Source organism: Pleurodeles waltl, chromosome 6 (genome assembly GCF_031143425.1).
Source record: "Pleurodeles waltl isolate 20211129_DDA chromosome 6, aPleWal1.hap1.20221129, whole genome shotgun sequence".
NCBI classification, from domain to species: Eukaryota; Metazoa; Chordata; class Amphibia; order Caudata; family Salamandridae; genus Pleurodeles; species Pleurodeles waltl.
In genome coordinates, this window is record NC_090445.1 from 1,688,550,390 (window position 1) to 1,688,574,082 (window position 23,693).

The 23,693-nt window shown below is 43.2% G+C and overlaps 1 protein-coding gene across 3 annotated transcripts in view; it reads right to left on the reverse strand.

Moving 5' to 3' along the window:
* Positions 1 to 23,693, reverse strand: part of MAPKAP1 (MAPK associated protein 1) — a 541,270-nt gene that overhangs the window by 219,642 nt on the left and 297,935 nt on the right. The window lies entirely within an intron of this gene.

Below are 23,693 nucleotides of genomic sequence, written 5' to 3' on the forward strand. Positions count from 1 at the left end.
TCAGGCGTCAACATGCCATACTCACACAATCACAGCAGATTAGCAGAGTTCTATCTGAGAGGCAACCCTGCATTCAAAAAAACAAATGCTACTTAAGACAGGAATAGCCCCATACGGGGCTTTATATGTGGGCAGTGGGGATGATGCTTAATGTACCAGATCAGTGGTTCCCAACATGTGGTCCGGGGACCCCTAAGGGTCCGCAAAGCCTCCTCATGGGGTCCACGACTTCTTAAGAAATTAAATAATATTAACAGATTAGGTCCCAGGTTTTCAGTAATGACTCAGTGCGGGGTCCCTAGATTCCAATAAGTATTCAGTGGGGGTCCCTGGGTTCCAGTAATGATAAAGTGGAGGTCCACAGTAGTCAGAAGGTTGAGAACCACCGTACCATATAGTTTAGGGGGAAAAACAACCTTCACATAGTTGTGTAAAATGAGATTTCAGTCATACTAAAGGAAAAATGTGTACACCAACAAATGTATTATTTTTTTGAGTATGTGCCCCAAGCTACAATCACGTACGTGTGTTCACTGAGGGTGAACTTATTTTAAATGATGTTTTTTTAGCGGAATAGCCCTGCTTTGTTTTATAAGGGAATAGCTTATGGAGCGAGTGGTTCCGTGGGCGTTTGTGCCTCCAGCCGCCATTATATATTTTTCAACTCTACACTTATTTGCAGCTTAGAGTTACCAGCCCTCCACTGCCGTTCTTCCATCTTTTGTCATGAAAAATGCCAAAATATGTTTTTAATGCTGAATTGCGGTAGATTTGTGCTTTAACTGAAATGTTAAAAAATAAAAATGCTTCGATATCACTACATTGGAGCTTTTCCATTTTGTTATTTTAATTGCAAAGCATACTGATTGCTAACAAACTTTATCTGATTAGGAAATATGTTACACCATGACTCCATTGAAGCCAAGCCACCACTTGCAGATCAGAGAGCAAGGCCAGGTTTGACAGGGATTAAAAAAAAATCTTATGAACAAAGGATTCTTAGCAATCACTAAAACGTGAGCCATGAGTCAAATAAATATGTTGATGCCGCAGATAAGAGTTAACTGTTCCATGATTGCTTTCTGACTAAACAACCCTCTCAGAAAGTCAAAGAAAAGTGAAAAGTCTATGTTCAGGAATGCTGTGAAGTTCAATCAAGGAAAGAGAGGGAAGGGAGTCAGCCACCCACCATGCATTCATTATATTTACAATACATTTCCAATGTACAAAATTGCTAGATGTAAGGGTTCAAACGGAGCAAACGTAGTAGCAGTTAGTGCTATATTTTCGGCTATCCACTTACATTACACTTTTAGTGACTCTAATTGAAACTCAGAGTTGGTGATTAGCCTGATAAAATACCATGGATAGGCCTTCTTTGACTCATACTAGACACTGCTTTAAGACACTTCAGGCTTCAGCACTAGGCAGGGGCAGACTACTTCATCCAGTTTATGTACATCACAGATTTTGCTGATCATTCACAATTTTATTTTCCAGATGAACATGGGGCATATGTTTGGACGTTTTCTAAGTATTTAAACCTTATTTTACTACTATGATCTCCCTAATACATTTCTAGAGACTCTTCCCTCCTCTATCTCTCCTTTTACTCATCCCAAACCTCATCTTGCTAGTATGATCTCCCAAATAACACTTTCTAGACTCTTCCCTCTTCTATCCATCCATCCATTATCCTATTCAATCCAACTAACAGACAAGCATGTCCACCACTCAAATTCACTCACATTTGCCTATACTAATTCACCACTAATCCTTTTTAGGTTCCGGAATTGCGTGCTCCTCCCCTTGGGAGGAAAGCTGGTCCCCTCAGAAGTGGTGTAGGCATAGTTAAAGGGTTATGATCTGGTAAATGAAACCGCAGTCTTGAGTCTAGACTGTGGGTGCAGCCTAGTAGAAATAGTAGAAGGACTCTTACCTGCTGTGAGCCTTTTTATTATGCATGAAGAGCAATAGGTGTAGTATAATGACTATGTTTTCATTTTCTTATGGGGCAACCATGCTAGGTACCATGCGTTAGGGATTAGACTCCTGCATTTTAGTGCTGCATGCATTAGTCATGCATACAAAGCTCCTTTACACATTGTGAGGACCATGAGGTGCCCCAAAAGCATTTATGTGCAGTGCTTATGCTGTGCACTGCAGCTCAGCCTGCACAGCAATTTACAGCTCAATAGTCTGCGAGTGGCTTGAATGACCTGTTGCTATGATGGCCCAGCACAGTCTTATACTAGTCGGATACATTGGTTCTGAGCCGCGTGGTGAAACTAAATTGTGCTCTCTGTGGCGGTCCCGCCCTGTCTCTCTGAGACACGAGTGGCTGTTGCTGCTGGATCATCTGGTAGGTGGGGCGGCTAAGGTGTGACAGGGAGGAGTCTGAAAAAATAAACAGCAAGCGCGGGGTCCACCCTCCCATGGATCTGGCGGCGCCTTGTATTCTTTCCCACCATGCCACTGCACATCATTCATTGGTCCAGGAGGCAGCATGAGCAGATCAGATTCCCTTTTAACCGGTCTTGCGCTGGAAATGAGCTACACAAAGGTGCTCTGCAAACAGGATGGAGAATAGGAGAACGGGCTGGGACAATGGGAAAGTCGCAGTGCATCACAAGGTAGGGGAAGGCTCCGGAACCCTTCAGAAAAAAAACCGTGTTAGTTTAGCATCTGTACGGTGCAAGCCACCATGCCAATGCACAGAGTATCTGTCCACTCGCAGCTCTAGCGAGACGGTAGGAGACTGCTTGAGGGAGATTGTTCTAAGGGTTGGGCCTAATGCAAAATAATATCCAAAAACACCAGTAAACACTAAAAAAGTGGAGCTAACTGCTGCAATATTTGCAAAGCCAAATCAAATGAACCAAATAACCACTAGACAATGACCCAATTGGTTTGGCTTGAATTTTGTACACCAAAGTATACACACAATGCTTCACAGCAATATCCATTAGATTTCACATTATTGTCGATAAGGGGACGGCAGCCGAAATTAATGAAATCCCAAGAGCTACTGCAGTCCCCTTTCCTCCTTTCAGCTAGGAGCTCTCCCTCAATGCTCCCTTGTTCAGCTTTGAACTAAAGTTTAGGAATATATTTATATTGATGCAGCCAGAGTTGTGTAACACACCATGAATAAGTTCTGTGATTTTTTTTTTCAACCTAACAGCCCATACAAAACAGGAAACGACAAGTCCATACAATTCAAGTGCATTCTGTTTGGTAAAAAAAAGCATGTGGTGTTGGCCACTGGAACCCCCTCTAGTCCCCTGTCCGTATTCTTGCAAACACAGAAATAAGACACGGAATGTTCGTGAGCCAATGAATAAAAACTTAAAACCGTGACATTATGGTCATTTCGTGGAAGATGGGACTGTTGGGGCCTGTCAGCGCGCGAGCAGTGCACAGCCTGGGCCCAGCCAAGGACACACACTTCTGGGTGCCAGTTAAAGCAGGTTTGGGTCCGTCTATAAACAGCTCGATGAGTTGTATCTGTTTTAAAGTCACTTCTAGATTAGTATATTACACAATAAAGCAATGTTTTAAAACGAGCCCATTTGCGGGGACATAGCTCCTTTTCTACTCTCGATAAAGTGTCACTCAAAGGGGCATCCATAAGGCGTTGAAATGTCACCCACATGGCCACTGACAACACTGAAATGTCTCACATAAGCAAAAGCTGTGACCCTGCTGCAAACACCGGTGTCTGCTTCTGTTCACAAAGGGCAGTTGCTGGGATACACCTGCTAAGGCTTTCAGCAGCAGTCTGTGCACCCGGTGTCAAACCGAGAGGTTCCTTTTTATTAACTTAAAGCACCTGCGCCCTTCCTTGCAGGGCCTGAACGCTGTCAAATAAGAACGGACCTGTTTCACTCGCTGCTTCTAAATGAGGAGGCGGGCCTGGGAGGAGGGCAGGGGAGGGGCGTCAAGGCTTCATGTATAGATTAGTGAAACCCGCGCCGGGTGCATTGATTGTGTCGATATGGAAGTGTTCAAGGGTCGTGCATAGTTCACGGTAAATAACTTTCAAAGATGAGGAGCCCCGCCCTTTCACGTGCATGGCTAGAGTACGGAGTCCCGTTTACTGGGCGCTCCCCTAGAAAAATGTCACCCCTTAGCGCTTGTATAATGTTGCATTACTGGGTAGCTGTGGGTGCCGAGTCCACCATTGCATTTCCATTCATGCAATAAACATTCGTCCCTTAACAGTTTACTGGACACAACAAGATAGTCTTGATTCGTTCACACTTTTAAAATCGTGTTCTGCATTCACGACAGTATTTAAACGCATTAATTGCTTAGACTTACACAGAGATTGACTCTGACACAAAACGTGGAAAGTTACAGGGCCTTTGCATCCTTCTAATGCGGCTTTGCTGATGGGGCCAGGAGTTTGTGGTACCTCCAGAGGGCAGAATTTATTTTCTACGTGAGCTTCCTGTACGGCCACTTCTGTCACTATCAGGGTTGAAAGCAGCTCTCGTTGTGTTTAACCGTTTTGTTTACTTAGATTAAGTTTTATAAAGCGCTGCGTATCTCCTCTGCTTCTTCAGAGCGCTGTACGAGTTATAGGAATGAACTTGGCGTTCACGAACCACGCACACTTGCCATCTCACTGGCCGTGCGCAACTTCCAGCAGCCCAGCCGCACAGGCTGCTGTCCTTTGATGGCTTCTTAGGCGGCCCCCAGAAGTGCAGAGCACGTGCCACGGGATGGAGGAAAGAAGACACCCCCAAAGCTGCGGCCCCGCCTCTGTTCCCGCGGATCCTGCCAGGGTCTCTCCCTGGACTTGCCCGGAGTCCATCCATTGTCAGAGCCGCTCTCCGGAGCGCTCAGTCACTGACCCTCGGCTGGGCCACAGCCAGGCGTCCCCTCGAGGCTGGAGCCAGGACCAGACACATCTTTAAAAGTGGATTTTACTGATCAAAGCCAAACGAGAAGGGAAGGAGGCCCCACCATACACTGGAGTTTTATTTTGTAAGCGAAACCTTGTAAAGCACAGCCAGGCTCGCATTTACGAACGTTTCGGTCTTACTACCAGAGTGACGTTGAAATGCCCCTGCGCTGATTCAGATTCAAACAAAACACAAAAAATGGAAATGCGCAGATTTTAGACTTCAGGTTCAACCAACGTATAAAAAAGAAAAGAAAGGCAGACGTGATCACATCCTCGAAAGCATCTGTAAAATAAAATAAAAAAAACAAGCTAGAAAATGCATGCTATCACTGAAACAGTAATTATAAATGCACGTCCACGGGTTTCCTCGAGAAGGTGGAAATACAGAATTTATTGGCGAGGTTCAAAAAAATTGTATAACTATTCCTTGGAAGCCGAGAGAGTCGCAAAGTCCCAGGAAAACTCACAAACACGTATTTACACATGATGTGTAAACAGACGAGGAGAACATTTCGTGTAAATACCCAGCAAACACCTTACACTTGTTAACTATTATTCTTTTTTCTACACTTCGAAAAAAATATTCCCCATTGGAGAACTCCCTTTTTCCCCCAATATCTCCAAAAATGTTGGGGGAATTCACCTCCCACTGCAGTGGTGGGTACAAATTTACTCCTGATGGAAAGATGAGTAACTCTCCGATGCCGTTCAGGATGGGACTTGGGGCCAGATGTAGTAAACTAAAATTTTGCGACTTGCAAATTGCGAGTCTGATCGACTCGCAATTTGCAACTCGCAAAATGGGATGTAGAAAGGTGTCTCAGACACCTTCTGCGACTCGCTATGGGGTCGCAAAGACCCACCTCATCAATATTCATGAGGTGGGTCGCAGTTTGCAACCCCATAGTGAGTCTAGGCACTCACAGGGATGGTGGCCTGCTGTAGTCAGCAGACCTCCATGTCTGTGACTGCTTTTTCAATAAAGCATTTTTTTATTTTCATTTTGCAGCACATTTTCCTTAAAGGAAAACAAGTTGCAAAATGAAAAAAACTTCCGAAACCATTTGGTTTCGGTTTTTTTCAACTGCCCGCTCTGAAAAAATATTTTTTTCGGCATTCACAAAGGGGAAGGGGTCCCATGGGGACCCCTTCCCTTTTGCGAATGAGTTACCACCAGTGTGACACTGGTGCTAACTGCGAGTTGGTTTGCGACCGCATTCGCGGTCACAAAGCAACTCAGCATGGCGATGCGGTCGCAAATAGGAAGGGAACACCCCTTCCTATTTGCGAGTCGCATCCCCAAATTGCGAGTCGGTACCAACTCGCAATTTGAGGATGAGCATCGCGTTCGGCCTTTTGCATGCCGCAAACTGCATTTTTCGCAGTTTGCGACATGCAAAGGGCTTCGTACATCTGGCCCTTGATCTTGAAAACGTTTTGGACAACACCCAGAAACGTGAACATATGTGGGTGTTCATCAATATTTCAAGGCACCCACTCGTGGGAACGCCACTATTCGCCACAAGGAACAGATTTGTAACAGGAAAGTTTACAGCATACTGGTGAAAATCAAGACATTGGCGCACCAAAGTTCAACTTAAATGCAGAACAGGATTCTTTTGATTTCCATGGTTACACTTCGCTTTACAATAAAGGCATTATGCACATTAGAACCGTGGCGTGCGGGCCACCTGCATGCATCTCTATAGGTAGAGATAAAGGCAAGCAGAAGAGGGCCAGACCGAAGGAACTCCGAAACCTAAAGAAGACTGACATCATAACTCAGTCTAGCACAGTGGCTCCCAACCTTTTGACTTCTGTGGACTCCCCACTTTATCAGTACTGGACCCCGGTGACCCCCACTGAATCATTAGTGGCTTCCGGGGACCCTGCAATGAGCCATTACTGAAAGCTGGGGACCTAATCTGTTAGTTTTATTAAATTTTCTAAGCAGTTGCGGACCCCTTGAGAAGGCTTCGTGGACACAAAGGGTCCCCAGACCACAGGCTGGGAACCACTGGTCCAGCAAACTATGATACCAAACTAGAAAAATCATCCAGGCTAGCTTTAATTTAACTGGGCGTGTTCCCAATTTTCAGTTCCTCAGTATTTAATGCCTGGTTTACCATTTCGTTTTCTGCAGAGGATAACCCCTAAATTAAAGGTTTTGTGCTCCCCCCTGGGTGTCTGGACGGAGGCTCTTTCGGTCTCTCCCTATGGGGAAAAGCCAAGGAAATCTAAGTTCATGAGCTGTGTGAGGAGTCCAATATATATATATATATATATATATATATATATATATATATCTATTCAAATATGATAACATCTAAAATTATTTACATTTTGCACAGAATTTATTTTTAATAATTCAGTGTAACAGATGGATTTACACTATTATTTACACATTTATATATCCCCAAAAACTCAGCTACGTATGAAGTCTTTATGAACAAAAAAAACAAAGGACTTGCCACCAGCTTGACTAACAACAGTGCCAGCAAGAGTTTCTCATTGTCCAGAGTACGCCCAAGAGTTCCCAATCCCAATCAGATATTCATGGTTACAACATATAAATCTGTCTAATGCAAATCTTTTAAATAATCAGTCATCCTGGACCTGCGATCAACACCCCTGGGATAATTGATTGCGGTGCTCAGATCAGCGTATCGTTATCACTGTGAGGTCGTGGCCATTCCGCTGTCTACCAATCACATCAGTGAATGCCAGGGAGAGTTCACAATGGCTCAAGTCTCCAATGGCTGCATTATTGCTCAAACACCGTGGCAGCTCAAAAAGAATGGACACCTAATTACTTATGCCCAAAGTCTGAGTCAGGTAGAGGAAATTTACTCCATGGAATTTCACTCCGCCAGATTCAGAGTGGGTAAGTTTTTCCACACCAGTTTTTCCAGGTGTGGGAGAAATAAACATATTTTTCATGCTGCAGTCCCATTCCCTTTTCTTATGTTGAGCATAGCCGCACACAAGTGCTGCTTTTCTGACGTGTTGGTATCTATGTGGGCTTTTAACCACGCCCACCTCACGTCAATCACTATCAGTCATTCATGGGCTTGCCTTTCAAAAGTCCTTCGTTATCATTGGTAAATGCTTTATGTTTGTCCCTCCTTGGGGCAGTTTTGTTACCGCCTTGGTGACCGACCCTGTTACATGGATAATTGCACGATTGCCAATACGTTTAACTGCAAGCGACCTTATTTTTCCTTTTGTGTCTCTTTCACGCTCATGGCGGGCGTGACGCTTTGAATCGGCTTGCTCATGTCAACTGTTTTACTTTTCATTTTCAATTTATGTGGCAAGAAAAGTCCAGTTAGGAATTTACTGCGTTAATAGCTCTAACTCGAGCAAACGCAATACCCATTGCATTGCAAATGCTTGTTTTTAAAGGTGTGTGGGAGGGTGATACAATGTTCTAACTCGAGGAAAAAAGTCCTCTTCCCACCCCATACCCCCCCACACACACGCGCACGCACACAGCCCCCACCACCTTGCATACGTCTACCACCTGCTCAGGGCAAGTGGCAAATTAAGGAGTTAAAACCCTTGGAAATTAGAATTCTGTGTGGTTATAAAACCGGAATAATTAGTGGAATGGAAATTCCTTTGGGGTTTTACTCGTAATTGCATGGTACTGGTGCAGGTTTACTGCACAGCAACAGTAAAATTACATGCAAGTTTACCGTTACCTAAGTACCCTGCAACTGGTAATTAGGCCTAGAAAATGCTAGATATGCGGAGGCAGCAGAGGGAGAAACATCAACTCCTGCTGAGCCATGTTTCCAGGATGCGAAAGCCATCGTGCCCAGGCTCTCCTGATTCACAACTGTCTCAGTTGTCCTTCACTATGGTACACACATGCTCTGGTAGTCCCTACCCTTAACTGGTTTCAGCCTCTGTTTGCATGTCTTGGCAACTTCAGTGTTCAGTACTAGCAACAATAGCTTGTATACTTCACTTGCCGTCATCTATGCCAGCTTGCCTTATTTTTTTTGACATTATGAAGAGGAATGGTGAGAGGCGAAAGACAGTAGACTGGAATTCCTAGAGCCTTCTGCAACACTACATCAGTCAGACAAGCTATTGGTGAAACATTAAAGAGAACATTTAGTTTGTGGTGGGTGTTGCAGAAAAAAAATGGTTTTGTGCTTGGGTCGTATGAGGGATGAAGAAACGTCCAAAGAGCTAGAAACCCTTTGATCTAGGAGATGCTAGAGCTTTCTCCCAGTAAACAATGTTTTAGTGCATAAATCAATTGAAAACAAGCATTTGCAATGCAATAGGTCTCCCATTTGTGAGAGTTAAAGCTACTGGTGTTGTAAATGACAATGTCTTTTACCTATGCTTTTTGGTTTGGAGTGTAGTGGATGTATGCCAGGAGCCACAGCAACCCTCCCATGCCTGTCGCTGCAGGAAAGAGGACACAACAAGGCGGTCATCTCAGGATGTTTTGCCTCATTCCTACAGACTGGCTATGATACCCTAGAGATGCAACCCTTTCTAGTGTGTTTCACTAAACATTTATAGCACCAAACAAACCACAAAGAGGCACCTTTGTGGCATGTAACCCAGAGAAAGAGGGGATCAAAAGAGGAGCAAAGAAAAGGAGGCAGCCAAATATTTCTCTTTGTTAAACTTTTAAAGGAATTAATCATCTACATTGGCAATACCAGCCTAACTTTTATAAACATTGACTGTACAAAGAGAATAACAGAAGAGGCAGCTTTACTGCAAATGAATTATAGAGATTTTGTTATGAATGGCACCTGCGTTGCAGCACTATGAAATGGTAGAACCTGTATTAACAAGCACTATATTAAATAACAAAAAAAAAAACGACTTATTCCCAGATTGCCCCACCACGCACAAAGAACCCTAGAAGGGCCAGAGCTGCTGACTTTGGAACTGGGGAACACGTTTCGAGTCTCGGCATTGGCTCAACATCCTGTGATTCTGGGCAAATCACGTAATCTTCCCTTGCTCTTAAAAATGAATGTGTGTTTGTGTGATGTAACTGGTGCTCATGTAAAGCACTGTAATACCTTTGTATCAAGTTTGCGCTATATCAAACCGCAAAAAAAAAAAAAAAAAAATCAATATAATGAGCTCCAATACCTTTGTGTCTAGTTCGCGCTACATTAAACTGTAAAAAACATAAATAAGCAATTCTGACATAGCTTTTTCACCTCTTCATCTCTGCAAGGTAGATGCAAATGAATTATAGCGATGTTGTTAAGAATTGCACCTGCTTTGCAGCGCTTTGAAATGGCAGAACCTGTATTACCAAGCACTACATTAAAAACAAAAACAAGTTATTACCAGACTGCTCCAACAAGCACCGACAAAGAACCCTAGGGAAGAGGATGTGGCGTAAGGGCCGGATCTGACGACTTTGCAGCTGCAGAACACGGTTTGACTCTCACCGCTGGCTCAACATCCTGTTATTCTGGGCAAATCGCCTGAACTCCCCTTGCTACCAAAAATGAATGTGTTCTTGTGTGGTCTAACCGGTGGTCATGTAAAGCACTGTAAAACCTTTGTATCGAGTTCGCGCTATATACAAATGCAAACAAAAATAAAAAATAAAGCGCTCTAATACCTTTGTGTCGAGCTCGCACTACGTAAAATTGCCCAAAAAAATACATAAAAGACACCCTGCAGACATCGCAAAGAAACACAAGGAGGCCGAAACCAAGGAAGACAAAGAAACAACATACGACCATGAGCTAAGTAGTGGGGCAAAAGGAAAAAAATAGTGTGCCAACACAAAGTTATCTGGCCGATCGTGCAATAATCCATGTAACAGGGTCAGTCTCCAAGGGGATAACAAAACAGCCTCAAGACGGAACAAACGTAAAGCATTTACCAAGAACATCAAGGGATTTTTGAAAGGCAGGCACAGGAACGAATGAAAGTGGTGGGCATGAGATGGGCGTGGTGAAGCCCCGAAAATAGATTACAACAGGTCGAAAAGCAGTGCTTGTGCGCTGCTGTGCTCAACCTAAAAACATAGTGCAGCAAAAGGTTGAAAAATATGACCTCAGTTATTCGTTTAAAAAACTGTTAAAGTGAAGATATGATTACCAACCTCTGAAATTGGCCAGTTATAATGAGCTACAAGATCATGCGACTTTCCCATAAAAATAAAAAATTACCCACCCAATACATTACTTGTGACCTCACACTGGATGTGAGCGATGACGTCATAGATTATATCAGTGGCATCAATGGTGACATAACATTTCACCTTATCATTAACATTACAGATGGCGTCACTAGGAAAACATTAACTGGTGTTGTGTTATTTAATGATATTAGGCTGTTAATTTCTGTTATTTCTTGAAATACTGGGAGCTCATTGGCCGTGCAATCTGGTGGAAAAATTGTTTTTTATGGCAGGGCATGAGTTAGCAGTATGTGTAGCTAAACAAAACTGACCAATCTGAATGGTATTTCAGTTTTATTTCATAAATATAACTTCACTCAGGAGAGTGATACATTAAAGTGTTATGAGCAAAAAAAACAATATCTTACCCTTAAGAAAGTTCTGTTAGCGACTTTTTGATGACATACCTTCGATAGTGATAGTGCGCAGTGGGGTCTGGCTACAGGCCTTGGCCTATCGACAGACACTGCAGCAATCCCAACCAATGCTGTGCATTACATTTGTCCCTGCTGTCCACGGCGCTCGCTGTGCATGTTTGTATGTTATTGCAACCCTTTTTTTAGGATTACAAAATGAAGATGTTGAATTTTTCAAGAAAAATCTGATCAGCAATTCCTGCAAAAAACAAAAAAATGAGGCTTTTTTCCTCACTTTTTGGGGCAGTATCTGGGTTCTCTGCCTGGGTCTTCTACCAACTCAGTCCCTCTCCCTTCCAGCCCTCCAGCACAAAAACATTCAGTTGCGGCCAGACAATCAGATTGATCGGATCCTCAAATCCTCGGAGGATCCACAAATCCCACATTGGACGAACAATAAAATACTTCTTACTCAAATGGGATTTGCTTATTTTTCAAATGTATTAGCCATTGAAAAGTTAAGGCTCCGTGAAGTGAAGAAATACAAAGTTTTTTCTGAATTAACTTTTCAAAAACCCTCCAACACTTTCTGTAATGAAAATCTGTCATCACATGAAGCGTAGTCGCACCGCTGATCAAACGTTAGGATTCATCCCGAGTTTGGCATAATTCTTTTCCTTGGTTTATGCAGACAGAAAAGTTTCTCAAGAGAGTTAAAATGGAAAACACGTCTTTTCTAACCCAGGTTATGATTCTCCCCGATGGAGCTGTGCTGAACTTAACATACACTCTGTGATTTTCGCTACTTGATTAAGTTTCATGCAGATCTGTTAAACTGCGTCAAAATGATGAGCAAACTAAAAATTCTCTTGTCAAAGGTACCAAATGTAATCAAATGTACACTGTGGTTATTACTACTGTGTAATGTAAAGAGTGTCTGATAGCGATTCTGCAGTTATTCAGTTGAGTAGTCCAAAGGAAATGGCTTTTGTGATTTTAAATAACTTCAGCACCACTGGACAAACTTCCTCTATGGCATACACACAACCAACACAAGTACTGAAGCTCTGCATAGTACACGCACATACAACACAAGTACTGAAACTCTGCATAGTATACACACATACAACACAAGTACTGAAACTGCGTTGTATACACACATACAACACAAGTACTGAAACTGCGTTGTATACACACATACAACACAAGTACTGAAACTCTGCATAGTATACGCACATACAACACAAGTACTGAAACTCTGCATAGTATACACATACAACACAAGTACTGAAACTGCGTTGTATACACACATACAACACAAGTACTGAAACTCTGCATAGTATACGCACATACAACACAAGTACTGAAACTCTGCATAGTATACACATACAACACAAGTACTGAAACTCTGCATTGTATACGCACATAAAACACAAGTACTGAAACTCTGCATAGCATACGCACGTACAACACAAGTACTGAAACTGTGCATAGTATACGCACACACAACACAAGTACTGAAACTCTGCGTATACGCAGGTACAACACAAGACCTGAAACTGCATAGTATACACGCATACAACACAAGTACTGAAACTCTGCATAGTAAACGTACATACAAGTACAGAAACTCTGCGTATACACACATACAACATAAGTGCTGAAACTTTGCATAGTATACGCACATACAACATAAGTACTGAAGCTCTGCATAGTACACACACATACAACACAAGTACTGTAACTCTGCCTAGTATACACACATACAACACAAGTACTGAAACTCTGCATAGTATATGCACATACAACACAAGTTCTGAAACTGAGTAGTATAAATATACAACACAAGTACTGAAACTGCATAGTATACGCACATACAACACAAGTACTGAAACTCTGCATAGAATATGCACATACAACACAAGTACTGAAACTCTGCATAGCATACACACATACAAGTACTGAAACTCTGCATAGTATACGCACATACAACACAAGTACTGAAACTCTGCATAGTATATGCACATACAACACAAGTACTGAAACTCTGCATAGCATACACACATACAAGTACTGAAACTCTGCATAGTATACGCACATACAACACAAGTACTGAAACTATGCGTAGTATACACATACACCACAAGTACTGAAACTGCGTTGTATAAACACATACACCATGAGTACTGCAACTGCATAGTATACGCACATACAGCACAAGTACTGAAACTCTGCGTAGTATACGCACATACAACACAAGTACTGTAACTCTGCATAGTATACACACATACAACACAAGTACTGAAACTCTGTATAGTATACAAACATACTACACAAAACCTGAAACTTTGTATATTATAAATATTACTACAACATTCCTGAAAATTTGTACAGTATACACATACACAACATGAAAAATGACACCCAAGAACTATACTTTGTATAGTATACACACACACACAATACCTGAACACTGTATAGTATACACACACACCACAAGAACTTAAACTTTGTTTAATAAGCACACATACAACATAAGAACCAAAACTTTGTATATCTTAGACACATGCAACACAAGAACTGAAACTCCGGATAGTAAAAACACATGCAACACAAGAGATGAAATGTTACATAGTATACACACAACATGAGAGCTGAAACCTTGGATTGTATACACACATGCAACACGAGAGGTGAAACTTTGTTTAATAAACACACATGCAACGTGAGAACTGAAATTTAGTATAGCATACACACATGTAACACAAGAGCTGAAACCTGATCGTATACACACATGCAACACGAGAGCTGAACATTTGGATAGTATACACACATGCAACACAAGAGCTAAAACTTCAGCTAATACACACACACATACAACACGGGAAATGAAGCTTTGGATAGTACCCACTCATACAACCCAAGAACTGAAACTATTTATAGTATGCACACATACAAACCAAGAGGAGAAACTTTGTATAGTATACACACATACAACACAAGAGGGGAAACTTTGTATAGTATACACACATACAACACAAGAGGGGAAACTTTGCATAGTATACACACATACAACGTAAGAGGAGAAACTTCTTATAGTATATGCACATACAAAACAAGAGGGGAAACTTTGTTTAGTATATACACCACACATACAAAACAAGAGGTGAAACTTTTTAGTGGAAATACATTTTTATTTTCCATCATATGCGAGTGGGAACCCACACAAATTCAATAGTTTTATATTTGCCTCTTAATTATTTTTGAACAATCTCTGCTAACACAATGAGGCCTAATCGCAGCAAACACATCACTATTAAAGCATTAAAAGGACCGCTCTTGACGCACCAAGTTGAACCTCTGTCCTAAGGGAGGGATTTTGAAGACATTCATTGAAGCTGTCAAGCCCAGAATGGAGACAGCGAATCCACTAACACAATCAAGTTCCTTTTTCCCCGAATGTTCATAATAAAAGGGACATGTTCAATCCAATGTGTTTCCCATGTCACTGCTGAGCCAAATGGTATTGGTGAAATTGATTTTAAAACAGTAAAATAGGATTGCCTCCATTTACTGGCATGTCGGCCGCCGGTCCCATTTAGATGACAGCGGCTTGGGAGACGCGAGCCATGCCTGTTTTATGTTTTCGCTCGGCGCTACAGAAAGCATCACATTATGAAGACTGTCACTCTCACTGCAACAAAACCTATGCCTGCTATCATGCCTACTCCATAAGAAAAATCTGTTTTTCGCTCAATTTATCATGGAAACACTCAGTGTTTCAGATTTAGATTCCCTTTTCCATCTCCCAATAGGATTCCATTAAGGCAGCACCAACCACTACATTCTGTCTTCAATAATATGTACTTGCTTCAGTAAAGCCCCCTACACAACAAAGATGCTTTATTTCTTTTTTGATTGTTCAGATACAGGATTCAGAGTGGAATCTCCAAAGAGTGATCAGTTGAACCGGCTACAAATAGAGAGTACTTAAGGTAAAGACGGAAGCAACTGGCTATACCTAGAATACAGAGTACTTAAGGTCAAGACAGAAACAAATGGATATACCTAGAATAGGGAGTACCTAAGGTCCAAATGGAACCAAATGGATAGACCTACACAGAATCAAAGCTGAAATCATGATTTCAGATTTAAATCACATGAGAGCCAAGCGTCCAACAGATCTCTCCCTCTCTACTGATCATTGGCCCACTAGTCCATCACCTCTTCCCTAGAAATGGAGCCACAATCTCCACCCAACAGAAAGTCAAACCTATGGGGTGTAGCTTTGTCTATCAAAGAGCAGGTCAACAAAGGGGAAGCTATCGCCCATGCTTTATCCTACTTACGAGAATCTACCCAGGCCCTTGGAACAACAACCAGACAATGCTGCCTGCACTATACCCAAAGCAAAAAATAGTCACAGTAAAACACCACAAAGAGAGTTTCCAGAAAGACAGAAAACTTGCTATTAGAATAGATGTGGGTGATGACAGACACATGGCCCTGATCCCGCTGCCAGAACAGTTGTGTAAGCTGAAGGGTATATTGCTCTTATTCCTTTGTCAAACAGATGTGCATGTTGACTTTCATCTTGCCTTGATCCCATCCCACTGCCAGAGATGTGAAAGCTTGTGGGTTTACAGCCCTGTCCCGCTGCAATTAGAGTTGCATATGCTTACAGACACTGTGCTGATCCTGCTGCCAGAGGAGTTGTGCATGCTTACACAGTGCTGATCCTGCTGACAGATGACATATGCATGCTTACAGACACTCTGCTGATCCTGCTGCCAGAGGAGTTGTGCATGCTTACACTGTGCTGATCCTGCTGACAGATGACATATGCATGCTTACAGACACTCTGCTGATCCTGCTGCCAGATGAGGTATGTATGCTTACAGACACTGTGCTGATCCTGCTACCAGATGAGTTATATATGTTTATAGGCACACAGGGCTGATCCTGCTGCCAGAGGAGTTATGTATGCTTACAGACACTTTGTGGATCCATCCTGTTGACAGGTGACGTATGCATGCTTACAGCCACTGCGCTGATCCTCCTGCCAGATGAGTTGTGCATGCTTACAGACCCTGTGCTGATCCTGCTGCCAGATGAGGTATGCAGACACTGTGCTGATCCTGCAGCCAGATGAGGTATGCATGCTCACAGACACTGCGCTGATCCTCCTGCCAGATTAGTTATGCATGCTTACAGACACTGTGCTGATCCTGCTGCCAGATGAGGTATGCAGACACTGTGCTGATCCTGATGCCAGATGAGGTATGTATGCTTACAGACACTTTGTGGATCCATCCTGTTGGCAGATGATGTATGCACGCTTACAGACACTGTGCTGATCCCGCTGCCAGATTAGTTATGCATGCTTACAGACACTGTGCTGATCCTGCTGCCAGATGAGTTGTGCATGCTTACAGACACTGTGCTGATCCTGCTGCCAGATTAGTTATGCATGCTTACAGACACTGTGCCGATCCTGCTGCCAGATGAGGTATGCAGACACTGTGCTGATCCTGCTGCCAGATGAGGTATGCAGACACTGTGCTGATCCTGCTGCCAGATTAGTTATGCATGCTTACAGACACTGTGCTGATCCTGCTGCCAGATGAGGTATGCATGCTTACAGACACTGTGCTGGTCCTGCAGCCGGACGAGTTATATATGTTTATAGGCACACAGGGCTGATCCTGCTGCCAGAGGAGTTATGCATGCTTACAGACACTGTGCTGATCCTCTGCCAGATGAGTTATGCATGCTTACAGACACTGTGCTGGTCCTGCAGCCAGATGAATTATATATGTTTATAGGCACACAGGGCTGATCCTGCTGCCAGAGGAGTTATGCAGGCTTACAGGAACTGTGTTGATCCTGCTGCCGGCGGATTATGCATGCTTACAGACACTGTGCTGATCCTGCTGCCAGATGAGTTATGTATGCTTATATGCACACTGGGCTGATCCTGCTACCAGGAAAGTTCTGCATGCTTATGCGCACACTGAGCTGACCTTTTTGGCAGAAGATCTGTGCATGTCCTTACTCCCACACATCTTTTCCTGTTGCCACAAGTTTATGGGTATACCACACTAACCCTTACACGCATCCATCATCCTGCACAATTGCAACAGTTTCTCACAAGCATCCACACCATGATTCATGAAAAGGCCTGATCTATGTATATACGGGAGACTACTGAAAGAAGCGACCCAGGGATCTCTTCTCATAAAACAAAAAGTCTATGAAAGTTCCCTGGGTCTATAGAATACCCTCCAGCATAAGGAGTTTGACCATCTAAGGCACCAAAAATAGCAATAACTCAGATTACCCACATTTCAAATTAACTGCAGAAACACACCTCTTCAGGACCCCTACATCCCATCCTTGCACTGTGGTGCCCTTCCTTTACCATCTCAGGACCTCTTACCACGTGGGCACCATTTTATACAGTATTGTGCGAAGATCACTTTAAAGTTGATTTTTTCACAGAAGCGAGCCTGCAAAGTAAATTCCTCAAGTAGGAGAAGGACACATTGTATGCCCATATTCCTCTATCCAATGCTGTGTTAACCAACAAATGTCACCAGGATCAGTGGAACCAGGAGGGTTTCTAAAAGGACTGGAGATCTTTTACTGCCCTGGAGAGGAGATGCTCCAAGAACATGATGGACATGCACAGAAGATGCACTGAGATTCAGGAATAATCTACTCCTTGTAAAGCGTACAGCAGGCTAGACAGGTTTAAAGAGTTAAGGAAGAGGAGGCTACCTGCAGTCTTCATAGTGAAGGATCCTATACAGATAACATGGTGACTGGAGAACCTTCCTGGAGGTGCCTACCAGTAGATATCTTAACATCCTCTGCTGAGAAAGCACCTTCCTACTGTTTCGAATCAGGTTCAAAACCACCCTAGGACTGGACTTTGAGAGACTTTCTAGAAAGTGCCTCCAGTCTGACCATCGCACAGAAGACTCTCCTCAAGTGAATTAAACTCGTGACATTAACACTCTCAACTCTGTTTATTCTACAAAGCTTCTAACATTGTGAGTGTTCCATTTTCTACATGTCCACAGGGTTTTAAACAATAGGTTACTTAACTTTGGTAACACTCTTTCTGGTGCATATGGTGGAGAAAAGAGCACAGGCAGATTGATGGAGTGCTATCTGGGAAGGTGACACCACTTTAGGAAGAAATGATGCACAAGCCTCAAGTACCAGTTTGTCAGGAATAGTGGTACTAACCAACGTTGAAGTGGCCAGGCCAGGAGGTTGACAATGTTCAGCAGTGATGCCAATGAAATACTTGGTTTTCAGGGCCAAGGCCTTCAGAGTACAGCTGGAAAGGGCTTAAAGGGAGCACACATGAAAACGTTCAAGACCACATTAAAGTCCCTCTGGGGCATAATAAAAGGAGCAGGCAAAACTAGTTAGCAGTCCTTTTAAAATAACGTACAATAGGTGACCTGCATAGCAAGGTCTGATCTGGCAAGCAGCAAAAGGTTAAAGAGCAGGTAAGCAACCCTAACTGTACCTACAAGCAAAACCAGGCCAAGTAAAACAACAAAACATCATGTAGGTTCTTCCCTGTAAGGGGTCACCTTGTTTCTCTTCACACCGGGAGACAAATTTAGTCCAACAACCTGAATAAATAGACCTGGCAGACGCACGACGAGCAGTATAAAGGAAACCCATTACTTTTGACGAAGAAGAAAGGCTCTTTTTTGGCTTCTACTGAGTCCCCATGCATAAAGATCTACATTGTGGAAGGAGGGGTGCAAACATCTGCTCTGTTGCTGAGACAACGGATCTTTCTTAAGAGGCAGGGAGTGGAGGGCAGATGCTGCCAAGAGTTTGGAGTGCCAAACCCTATGAGTCTAGTCTGGGGCAATCAGAATGAGACGTGCATAACCTCAACTGACATTCTCGTTTTTTTAAGCACCCATGGTATCAGAGGTACAGGAGAAAAGGTGTACAGGAGGCCAGGTCCCTCTAAAGGCCGACCATGTCTCCTAGTGGCCCTTGAGAGGGGAACCGAGCGCAAAGCAATAAGCAATGAATGTTTTCAGAGGTGGCAAAAATCTATTAAGGGCATATCCCACTGTGAGACTATCTCTGTCCACATCTCGGTGCAGATGCAACATGTGGCTGGCAAGATGACCTCTGCTGAATTTTGCACTATCACTATCAGGGAGATCCTGTGAAGTTCCAGCCAGTGCCACAATCTCAAAGTGTCCAGAACGGGGGTCCATAAACCATGTTGATTTCCTTGCCGAAGTACCACATAGTGTAGTCAAGTTGTCCATCAGCACCTGAATCGGCCTGCCCCTAAAGGAAGACACAAATATGGAGAGCCAGCCCTGTGGCATGCAGCTTTACCTGATTTATGTGATGGAGCTGCACCACTAGAGATTAAAGTCCTCTGATCGCCACATCATCAGGATGACCTCCTCAACTCAGAGATGAAAACTCCATCACCACTGTGACGTTTTGTGCAGATATGGCGCAAGATCTGCCACAGGTCAAACTGGTATCTACACTTCACCACTGGAGGTCAGCTGCCTTGTAGGAGACAAGGATTTTGTTTGAGGGGCTCACCCAACGTTGGGTCCATTGCAGGACAGGTTCCACTGCAGGACCTGCATGTGCGCCTAAACATGATGCACCATGTTAGCAGAGGTTCTCAAGCAGAAGGGTCAGACTGCAAAATCTATCAGGAGTTTATCCTTAGTCTATTCACTGGGGGCTGGTAGTTCCAACACTTCTGCCGCCTCTCAAACTATCTTTGCGAAAGAAGCACTTTTTTCGGTCGTGGCCTCAGGAGAGGACTATTGAGAGGTGTTTATGCCACTGGCTTTCCATATAAACCTTTACCAAAAAAAAGAGGGGGTAGAAAGTAAACACATTTCTCTTTATCTTCACCATCATCCTGATGTTAGGCAGTTTGAGGACCTTGAAAGGCATCAGAGTCAGAGCCAAAAATAGTCTCCATTCTCCTGAAAGTTTGCTACTAAGGCAAAGGAACTAGAGGGAAGTCTTAATCCACAACTGGTTGTGTCTTTGGTATGGTATAGTATAGTATGACAGAGAGAAGACTAGCTGAAGTTCGATTTAAATCTGGGCTAGAACCAGAATCAGTGAGGAACAACAGGAGTAGATGCACAGATTGGCACTATAGGCAGAGCAAGTTGACTTTGCTTTGGTTTAGTCAGTCCGAGGCAAGGGCCTACCAGATGGCAGTGACAGGTTGACTAGTACTAACTGGACTGGACGTTGCTGGTAGCTTTTGGAGTGAGTCCTGGCCCCAAAGTGCTGTCCCTAAGGTCCAGGAATCCTTAGAAGTGACCAGAATTATCTGTTCTAAAAACCTTTAACAGTCAGGACACAAACATTTCAGGACTTTCAAGACCTCCCGAGCTGTCAGGGGGACCTTGTGGCAAAGGTGTCCGATTCTAATGCATCTTCCTCTAATACAGCTTCAGGCTTGCCCCACTGGAGGATTTTAACCTCCGCGAAAAAGACTGGGATCAGAAGGTAAAATCGCACCTATGTCCCAGTCTACTGCTTCCACATTACCACTGGTGCTTAATACTCTATTAGTGCTATTTTTACTCAAAACTTTGTTTTTTCTGTTTCCTCTTACTGGATTGTTGACGTTTTGGTGTAATTTACTTTATTAAATTTTACTCCAGTTTTTTAAATCACTTTGGGATTTTTATTATTTGGTGTTTTTATTTTTATTGTTTTGTTACTCCATAACTACTTTACACATCTCCCTAAGTTAAGCCTGTCTGCTTTTTGTCATAGCTAACATGGATTGAGTTCAGGTTAATTTTGTGACTTAGGGGTTCACCCTGACAACTTTGTCTCATTATTCCTCGAGGTGGGCGACCATCCACCCTCAAAAATATTTAACTTTATTACTGACACCCTTTCCTCAGAGTATGTAAGAAAGAGATGAAGGTTTGACTCAAGACACCCAACCCTTGACAATTACAATTTCATGCATCAGAATGTATAAGGAGCTGCCACTCAGGACATTTAATATTGTAACATTCACAGGTCATTTTCTGATTTGATTTGGGGAATTCCATTGTAACTGATAACAATTCACCTGTTCACCCGACCCTCCACCCACCCACCCCAATGCCACAGCCTAGTCTTTGGATATGGTGGCTTCAACCATCGTTCGTGACCTGACTTCTTGTTGCAGAACGACTGATACATAAAGTTCCAGGTACAGTACACAAACTCATTTAATTCTGATCCTTCTGCATTACCTGGCCAGGGAGGTATCACCAACAACGTGGCTGAGACAATCTTTCCTAGAGAGATCCGTTTCAGCAGAAAATATACTTTGAACTTCTCATTTTCAAGCTGTGCACTTTAAGTCAGTAATTGAGCCTCCGTATGTTCGAGCGCTCAGTGTGGGTTCTCAGGTGTATACCAAAAGTCGTCTACTTATGCCTGGCAAACTGCAAATATTTATTATTTGCAACACATCGAAAGAATGCATGCATTTACGCCAGAATCTCTGTATTTTTATGTGTGTTGTTTGTAAGCACATATATCATGCTTGCTTTTACACAGTCGTATTTTTTTTTTTGAGGGGGGGGGGGCTTATATACTCTACTGTTAAATGCCGGTTCTCCTTAGATGATGACCACCACCACCAAGCACCTCACCCTGAAGTAGCAGCATTCATCCCTGGGTGTATGTACTGTAAGGGTTTGTGCTTATTCAGGCCAGGAATCCTGCCTCTTTAGGCAGCATCTGATGTACATATGTGCTTGTCACTGCATACACAGCACCGTGGAGGACGGCAGTGATGAGCTGCTGCTTGGATAAAACTTTAAACAATTTCCAAATAAAATAAAAATAATGTGACAGGAGAGGTCGGTGGTGCCCGTGAACCGACAGTGACAATGTTTAAAGATCTCTGAGATTTCACAGTGTAGAGAAGAGAAAAATCACTGGAGCAGCCGCTTCTGAAGGGTCACAAGAAGTGGTGGTCACAGTACATCAATCAATCAATCAATCAATCAGGAATTTGTAAAGCGCAATACTCACCCATGAGGGTCTCAAGGTGCTGAGGAGTGGAGGTGGGGGGGAAGGTGCTGCTACTGCTCGTTCAGCCTGGTCTTGAGAAGCTGCCAACATCCACCCTATCTGATCTGAGGCTTCTATTCTGCTGATTGTACAATGTATTTTACTTCACTTATGCTCTGAAATAAACAAAAGCTTACACGCAGCACAATACACAATTCTGAAATAAATAATTGTGAAGCCAGATGGTGGAGAACTCTTGCTTATGCAGGTTTATTCTTAAACACACATCCACAGCTCCCTTTAATTCATATGTGGTGTTCTGTAAACCAAACTTGGTGTGACAGGTGCTAAGAAGCCCAGCTTACAGCCGTTTCAGAGAATCTCACAGGAGCACTGTTCAAAGAGATGCTCTTGCAATTCCTACAGCTCTTATTTCTGGGCAGGGGGTTTCTGGAGGTCTACCATAAACTCATTACCAGAGCAGATGACACCTCCGCCAAAGAGTCCCTGAACAGAGACTGGTAACTTAGGCTTCTGTAAGATGCTTCTCCAACATTTTCAGCTCGCAAGGCTGAGATGTTAGCCCAACACAAGCTCCGGCTGCAAAGGTATGAATATCACATTGAACCACACTTAGGGATGGGTACTTCAGAGGAGCAGAAACCTTGATACAGGCCTACAACATGTACAGCATGAAGACCAAGCCGCTAACAGGAGACCCCCCCCAAATAACAAACCCCAGGTGCAACCTAAGCAACTAACAGCTTAGGACCACGGCTAGCCGATAATCTTTCTTTAAAACAACACAATACAGTGGTGGCAAAAAATACCGACTTTCCGGTCAGGATTGAGATCACCCCGCCCGCGCTGAACTGAAATAGTGAGAGCTTTCCTAGAACAGCCTCAATGACTGCAACATCAGTCTATGCCAAACTCTTAAGAAAGAGACTGCAAAGTATGAAAGACTGCAGAATCAAGGAGCAACACCATCCTTCAATATAAACTAGGGTAACAAAAGCGTGAACCAACAGGAGTAAGGAGAGAGGTATCCCGCGGCCCAGAAGGATGGGGTGGAGGACAGAGGAGCGCTACAAACCAAAAATAAACTAAAATAACTGGGTACGCCTGGCCATTGATGCTTACGAAATTAAACAGAAATGTAATTATGACATGGAACCATCTCATT